The sequence below is a fragment of the Zosterops lateralis genome (genome assembly GCF_965231275.1).
Source record: "Zosterops lateralis genome assembly, chromosome: 18".
Taxonomy (NCBI): Eukaryota; Metazoa; Chordata; class Aves; order Passeriformes; family Zosteropidae; genus Zosterops; species Zosterops lateralis.
In genome coordinates this window covers 4,605,171-4,612,105 of record NC_139778.1, presented here as the reverse complement: position 1 = coordinate 4,612,105, position 6,935 = coordinate 4,605,171, and positions in this window count along the sequence as shown.

Here is a 6,935-nt window from a genome sequence, read left to right as displayed (position 1 = left end):
CGGCAAAACGCGGCGCCGGATCGGGAGCAGCGGCCGCCCGCGGCTACGGCCCGTCCCGGGCTCCGGCGCTGCCCCGAGTCCCCCTGGCTGATGGGGTGAGAGCCCGCTCCGCTCCGGCCCCGCCCTGCTGGGGCCCCCCTCAGCTACCCTGTGTAGGGACGGGGCGATGACGGGCAGGACCGAAGGGTTTCCTTTGGTGGGGGAAGTTACTGAGACGCGCCCTCTGCGCTGGGGCGGCCCGCAGTGACCCACAGCCCGTCCTTGGGGGTCAGCTCTGGATCACAGAGTGACACCCGCAGTCACCCGCAGCCCGTCCCTGGGGGTGCAGTTCCGTGTGTCCGCAGTGACCCACAGCCTGACCTTGGGGGTCAGCTCTGGATGCCCACAGTGACCCGCAGCCTGTCCCAGGGGTGCCCATAGTGACCCACAGCCTGTCCCAGGGGTGCCCATAGTGACCCACAGCCTGTCCCCAAGGCTGCAGCCCTGGATGCCCGCAGTGACCCACAGCCTGTCCCCAGGGGTGCCCGCAGTGACCCACAGCCCGTCCTTGGGGGTCAGCTCTGGGTGCCCGCAGTGACACCCGCAACCTGTCCTTTGGGTTGCAGCCCTGGATGGCCGCAGTGACCTGCAGCCTGTCCCCAGGGATGCCGGCACTGACCAACAGCCTGTCCCCAGGAGGGCAGCCCTGGATGCCCGCAGTGACCCGCAGTCTGTCCCCGGGACTGCACCCCGGGTGCCCACAGTGACCCACAGCCTGTCCCCGGGACTGCACCCCGGGTGCCCACAGTGACCCACAGCCTGTCCCAGGGGTGCCCATAGTGACCCACAGCCTGTCCCCAAGGCTGCAGCCCTGGATGCCCACAGTGACCCGCAGCCCGTCCCTGGGGGTGTAGTCCCGGGTGCCCGCAGTGACCCGCAGCCTGTCCTTTGGGTTGCAGCCCTGGATGACCGCAGTGACCCACAGCCCGTCCTTGGGGGTCAGCTCTGGATACCCACAGTGACCTCCAGCCTGTCCCCAGGGATGCCGGCACTGACCAACAGCCTGTCCCCAGGAGGGCAGCCCTGGTGCCCATAGTGACCCACAGCCTGTACCCAGGGGTGCCCGCAGTGACCCACAGCCTGTCCCCAGGGGTGCCCGCAGTGACCCGCAGCCTGTCCCCGGGACTGCCCCCCGGGTGCCCGCAGTGACCCACAGCCTGTCCCCGGGACTGCCCCCCGGGTGCCCGCAGTGACCCACAGCCTGTCCCCGGGACTGCACCCCGGGTGCCCACAGTGACCCACAGCCTGTCCCCGGGACTGCACCCCCGGGTGCCCGCACTGCACCTCGCTGCAGCAGCAGGTGACTCAGCTTGCAGCAGGATCTCCACCAAGGCGTGGCTCCTAGTAGATGAAGGATGACGATTTTGCTGCAACTTTCTTGTGTCTCCACTTACCAGGAAGCACTTGGGACTCGATCTTATTTGTATTACTCTTCACCACTTAATGACCACTCGGGATAACTCCTTGCGTTGTTTAATGTCCCGGGTTATTCCGCTGTTGACTTCGGATACTTAACCCTTAGTGACAGAGACCCTTAGAAGCCTTCCAGGAAGCGAGGGAAGTGCAGGGGGTGAATCAGCCTAAAGCCCAAACTACCCGGGCCAGGATAAATGGGGAAAAAAACACGGATGAGGCTAGGAGGAAAATGATCCAGCTGCACACAGACTCTGCTCTGATATGCCAGGTGCCACGTAATTTCTTTCAAATAAGCAACAAGAGGGTTGAGGTTGATATTGTACATCCACAGATAGGAGAGAGGTTAAAATATTTCCAGATCAGCGAGTTTCTTAGTCTCCTGTTGTTCTTTCAAGAGTCTGCCATGCAGCTTTATTAAGGGCACTGCTCAGATTTTTTCTAGGTGAGAGTTCATGAATGGGCATTAAACATTTACACCCTGTTCACAGTTTGGTGTGTTAGCCTCCTTAGTACCTGTTAAAACACCTTGCAAAGTGCCCCGGTGCTGTCTGAGAGCATCCCGATGGCTGAAGCAGGATATTCCAGCTCTGAAAGCTTCCTGCCTACTGCTGCACCCAGGATTAAATCCTTTGCAGTGTATCCCTTTCCATTTGTGGGTTTAGCTTTCCATGTCCTTTTTGTTTGGTAAATTACAGGTACTGTGTTCTGTTGATTATGAAGCATTAACATAATTACAGTAATTCTGCCCAATGATGCAATGCATGTAAACATGTAATTAGCACGGAGGGACAACACCGAGCAAACTGATGACAACATGCAATAATGCAAAATGCTTTTTTCTCCCAGTCATGTGCAGTGATACAGGCTTTAGAGCTTCGTGCCTTGATTATTTCTTTAGAAGGAGGTTTTGTTAGAATGTTTTTGCTTCCTTCCCTCACACTGGAAAGAAAAGCATACAGAGAAAACACCGTATTGCTTTATTCCTCAGAGTGTTTATATGTGCAACGCTCTGCAATGCCCCCCACCTACTGTATCTGATTTCCTTTGCAATATTCGAACTCCCTGCATTTGATAAAACAAACAAGTGCCCAGGCAGCTCACATTACTCTCTGGAACTTTTGAAACTGCCTGAAAACTGTGAACTTTTAAGATGGGGAACAGAGTGTGCTGTTTTGCAGTGGCTACTACCTCTGGCTTTTATTCCCCCCCTTTTAACTCAGAAAAAGCGGTGGCATTTAGTTCTCGGGACCCAGAAAAGTAATGGCAACATGGGGAGTTTGAAAGCCCCTCCTGTCCTCTACGCCTTCCTGATGCTGACACAGTTTTCATCCTACCCAAGCTGCTGAGCCTTACAAGTGAGCAAAGCCCGGGCTGGTGGCTGCAGAGCCAAGGACTGTGGGTGCAGAGCCAGGGATCGTGGCTGCGGAGCAAAGCCCAGGTTAAGCCTCCCCCAGTTCAAAAGTGAGGGGCAGCAGGAGATAGGGAACCTCTGCAGGGAAGGGGGCTGCTTGGTTTGCTCATTTGCATCTCAATCCCTACAATGCTCTTCCGGCTACTCACAGCTATTCCATAGTAGTGCTCTTGGCTGAGATCTGGGAACACGCTCAAAGGGTGAGGCAGCTTTTGGATGCACTGAGCTGTTTTCTGTTTGAGCTGTGAAAAGCAAACATCTTTTCAAGAGAGAACATTCTGAACAGTAATTTTATTTTTTTTTTTTCATTTACAATTCAGAAAGAGCAGAACTTCACTGAAATCTTGGGAGGAAAATATTGTATAATGTCGAATGGAAACATAAATCTTCTGCAGCAAAGGCTTCACACTCCTCTGAAAACAGAAGTCACTGAGTAACTACTCTGACCTAATGTGGCAGGACTGGAGATACAGGTTCTGGAAACAGCTCCCTACACTCAAACACTTAAACCCCAATAAAGCTCCACTGCTTTCCTCAAGGAGCAACTCAAAGATGAGACTCTACACAGTCACTTCAGACACTTCCTTCTAAATTCACTTTAAATATTTACTTGTCACGGCTACCAACCCGGGCACAAACAACAGCGATTTTAAAGGACTTTTAAGGATTTTAAAGAGCAGGCGTCTGCAGGAGGAGAACTTATTGAAGGAGAGATGACTCATTTTCCTCAGTACTCAAAAGTGCAGATTTAAGGAAAGCAAAATCAAGTAGTGATTACAGATGGGCTCAAGCTCAGGTCTGGATTCAAATTTTCATCAAAGCACGGCTGTGTTTACTTTATTAGGGACAAACCCCCCCTGCCAAGTTGGGACCCAGCTGGAAGGCACAGGAAGGGCACTTTCAGATGCTGGATTTGGGGTTAAGCACATCTCAGCTGAACATTCAAAGCTGCTTTAAACAGTGTGGCAGAGCTAATCTGTTGAAAGGTCTCACTCAGCCTTGCAGTCCCCAAGGGAATATACAGGGGAGAACTGTGAACTCCTCGAGGGCTGCGCTGGTCACTGCCCAGCCATGTGTTGGTTTCACTACGTGTCCCTGTTTTGCAACTTCCAAGCAGCCCCCTCTCAGCTGATTTATTGTCACACTACTCAGTTTGCAGGAGGGGAATCAGGTCCTGTGGTTACAGAGCAGACCCAAGGGCTGGTGCCTGGTGTGCAGCCCCTCGCTGCCTGCCAGCAAGGGAAATCTGAGACTTTGAAGGAGGAGGGGGAAGGAGGAGAAGCAGGGTATTTTCTGGAAAGGCAAAGCCATAGCTAAACAGCATGCATGGCAAAGCAGGAGGGAAAGAGAGTGGTCTAAGGATTCAAACAAGCCACAGAGAGCACAATAGACAATGAATACAGGAGCAATAGGAAATAAAAAGAATTTGTAAGGTAAATCCACTGGACAGACAAGAGTGAGCAGAGTAACAAAACAGGGAGAGGTTCAGCAGCTGAATGGACAGTGGGAAACCTTTGTGTGTGGTGAGGGGAGACCGTGTTCCTTGCTCTCATGAAATTAAAATCAGTAAAGAAAATACAATCATCCATAATTGCACCCTCCTGCTCATTCCTGCTTACTTCTTTAGCACTAATATCTGAGCACAATTCCTACTACACCTAAACCACTACTACTCACATCTTGCTTTTCTTGTTTTGTTTTGAAGGGAAAAGTTTTGACCTTTGGAATGCGACCAAAAAACGACAGACATTTAAAAAAAATAAGTAAATCTTTCCTAAAAGAAGCTGGTGTTAGGGCATGCCTGCAATCCAGCTGCAGGACAGCAGCATTTCTGATGAAACCGTGTTCATTTCAAGATTGCATTTTTAAGACTGAGGCAGCATTAAAGAAGAGTGGGAAGAGGGGGCGGGGAGCAGAGCTGCCCCTCTGCCTTGGACACACACAGGCAGCTCTGACACAAACAGCTCCCACTGAACTGGCAGCTCGTGCTGCACACACAATCCGGCTTCCGCCTCTGGACGTTTGCATTGGGATCCCAACCAGCTCCCACCCAAATCAATGGATTTTGCCATAGGCAGGAAAGACAGACTGAGGTACTTTATTGTCAGATACCTACTTAATTATTGTCAGATACCTACTTAATTATTGTCAGGTACTTAATTGCCAGATAAACAGAAAACTTTGGGAATAATAATTTAAAAAATCCTTAAATCATTATTTGGACAGGCTACTTAGAAGATGCAACAGTAAAATAAATAAATAAATAAATAAAGGGCAGAGATGCCCAGACTTGTGATGTGGCCAAACCAGTAGGTGTACCTAGAGTTACACCTGAGGGACCTCTCTGCACAGCACTGTGCAAACAGGGATGAACCACTGCAGGCAAGGATTCCCAAGAAAGCTTCAACATTTGAGGCAAATCAAATGTGTGGCCAATGTGTAACTTCTATTTTTTAATAAAATAATAAATTTCCCTTTCTCTTCAAGGTCTTTATTTTGATCTCCAAGGTATGAAGCAGGGTAAGACACAGTTCTAACAGCAGCCTTTGAGCAGGGAGGTCAGGTGTGCTGTCCTGCCCTGTCCCCAGGGCAAAGCCCCTCTGCAAGATGGGGTAACTCAGCCCAGGCCAGGCCATCTCTGCCTCTCCCTGCCGGCTGCAGAGCAAGACTGCACTCCTGGCTACACTACTCCTGATTTAAATACCTCAGCCAGGTAAAATACAGCGACTGAGGAGGCTGAGCAAGGCATATTTTGGGCCAAGAGATCTAAGGTGGAGTAAAGATTAAACCTATGCTATGTGATAGTGCTAAACCCACGGCTTGGCCATATTAAGGACCAGTCTCCCAAACCACACAGCTTGGTTTGGATCAAGCCACAGGCCACAGCATCATGGTAGCAATGGTTTGGGTGCTTTTCTCTCACCATTTCCCTGCTCCCAACACCTTGAACTGTTAAGCAACCCAGCCTGTGCAGACAGGATTTTGCATTTTACTCTTTGCACATCAAACTCAAAAGCAATGAAGGGAATGATGTCTGGACCCAAGCAGCCTATTGAGAGGATCAAAAAGGTAACACAAAGAACAAAAGATGGCTAAGAAACAGCTCATGCCCATCCCACACAGCAAGGCTGGCTCAGGACTGGGGACCCAGGCAGAGGATTTAGTACCTAAGCCCAGAGACCCCTCTGGGGTGCAGGCAGTGACTCCTGCTTGCATGCCTGAGTCTGGATAAAGCTAAAGTCAAAACCAAAAACCTCTGAAGAGGCCTCAGCATATTGTTATTTTGGGGATAGTCCTGTGCATTTCATCCACAAGAATTAGTGTTTTCTTTTCATTTCACAATAGCCTAGGTATTTAAAATGTCTGCCAAGAAGTACTCAGAAAACAGCGTTTAGTCTGAGGACTCTTCAAGAGCACCAGTTGTTTATTTCTACCACTTAATAAACATTAATTTCCTGTTTTAGAAAACATATTTTATGCCACTAGTGAAGCTGATATTAATCATGATGCATATCTCTTGGCTGGCTTAATTTTTCATTTTCTTCAGCTCATCCAGCCCATCTCCACTCTGCAACCTGTAGGCTCAGCCTGTGCAATCAGTTCTTCAAAAGTATTCAGCAAATTTCAGTACATGGAGGGAGAATATGAAAGCAGAGGACACAGCTCCAAATCCATTAGCAGTCACTTCTCTTAATAAAAACAAAGCTGAAGAGAATATTTGTAACACTGATCTGAAAACAAGAATATATTTTCCTTTCTGCTTCAGAATTTGGACAAAACTTGTGCAAGTTACACTAAACAAATCCAGCCCCTGCCAGGATAAACAAACATTTGCAGTGTTGCTTGCTACATGCCTGTCAAGAAATAGACACTGACACGCATTTTAATGCAACTCTCCTACAAATTGTGAAAAAATAACTGTGCACTGTGTATTCATTGTTAGGTTACCAGAAGGAGAGGGAATATTTTTGCAGATGTGATGAAGTAACAAGGTAAATAATTCAACTTAATAATTGTCAAATTTCACACTTAATTTTCAGCAGCAGGTCTTTTCAGAGACCAGATCAAC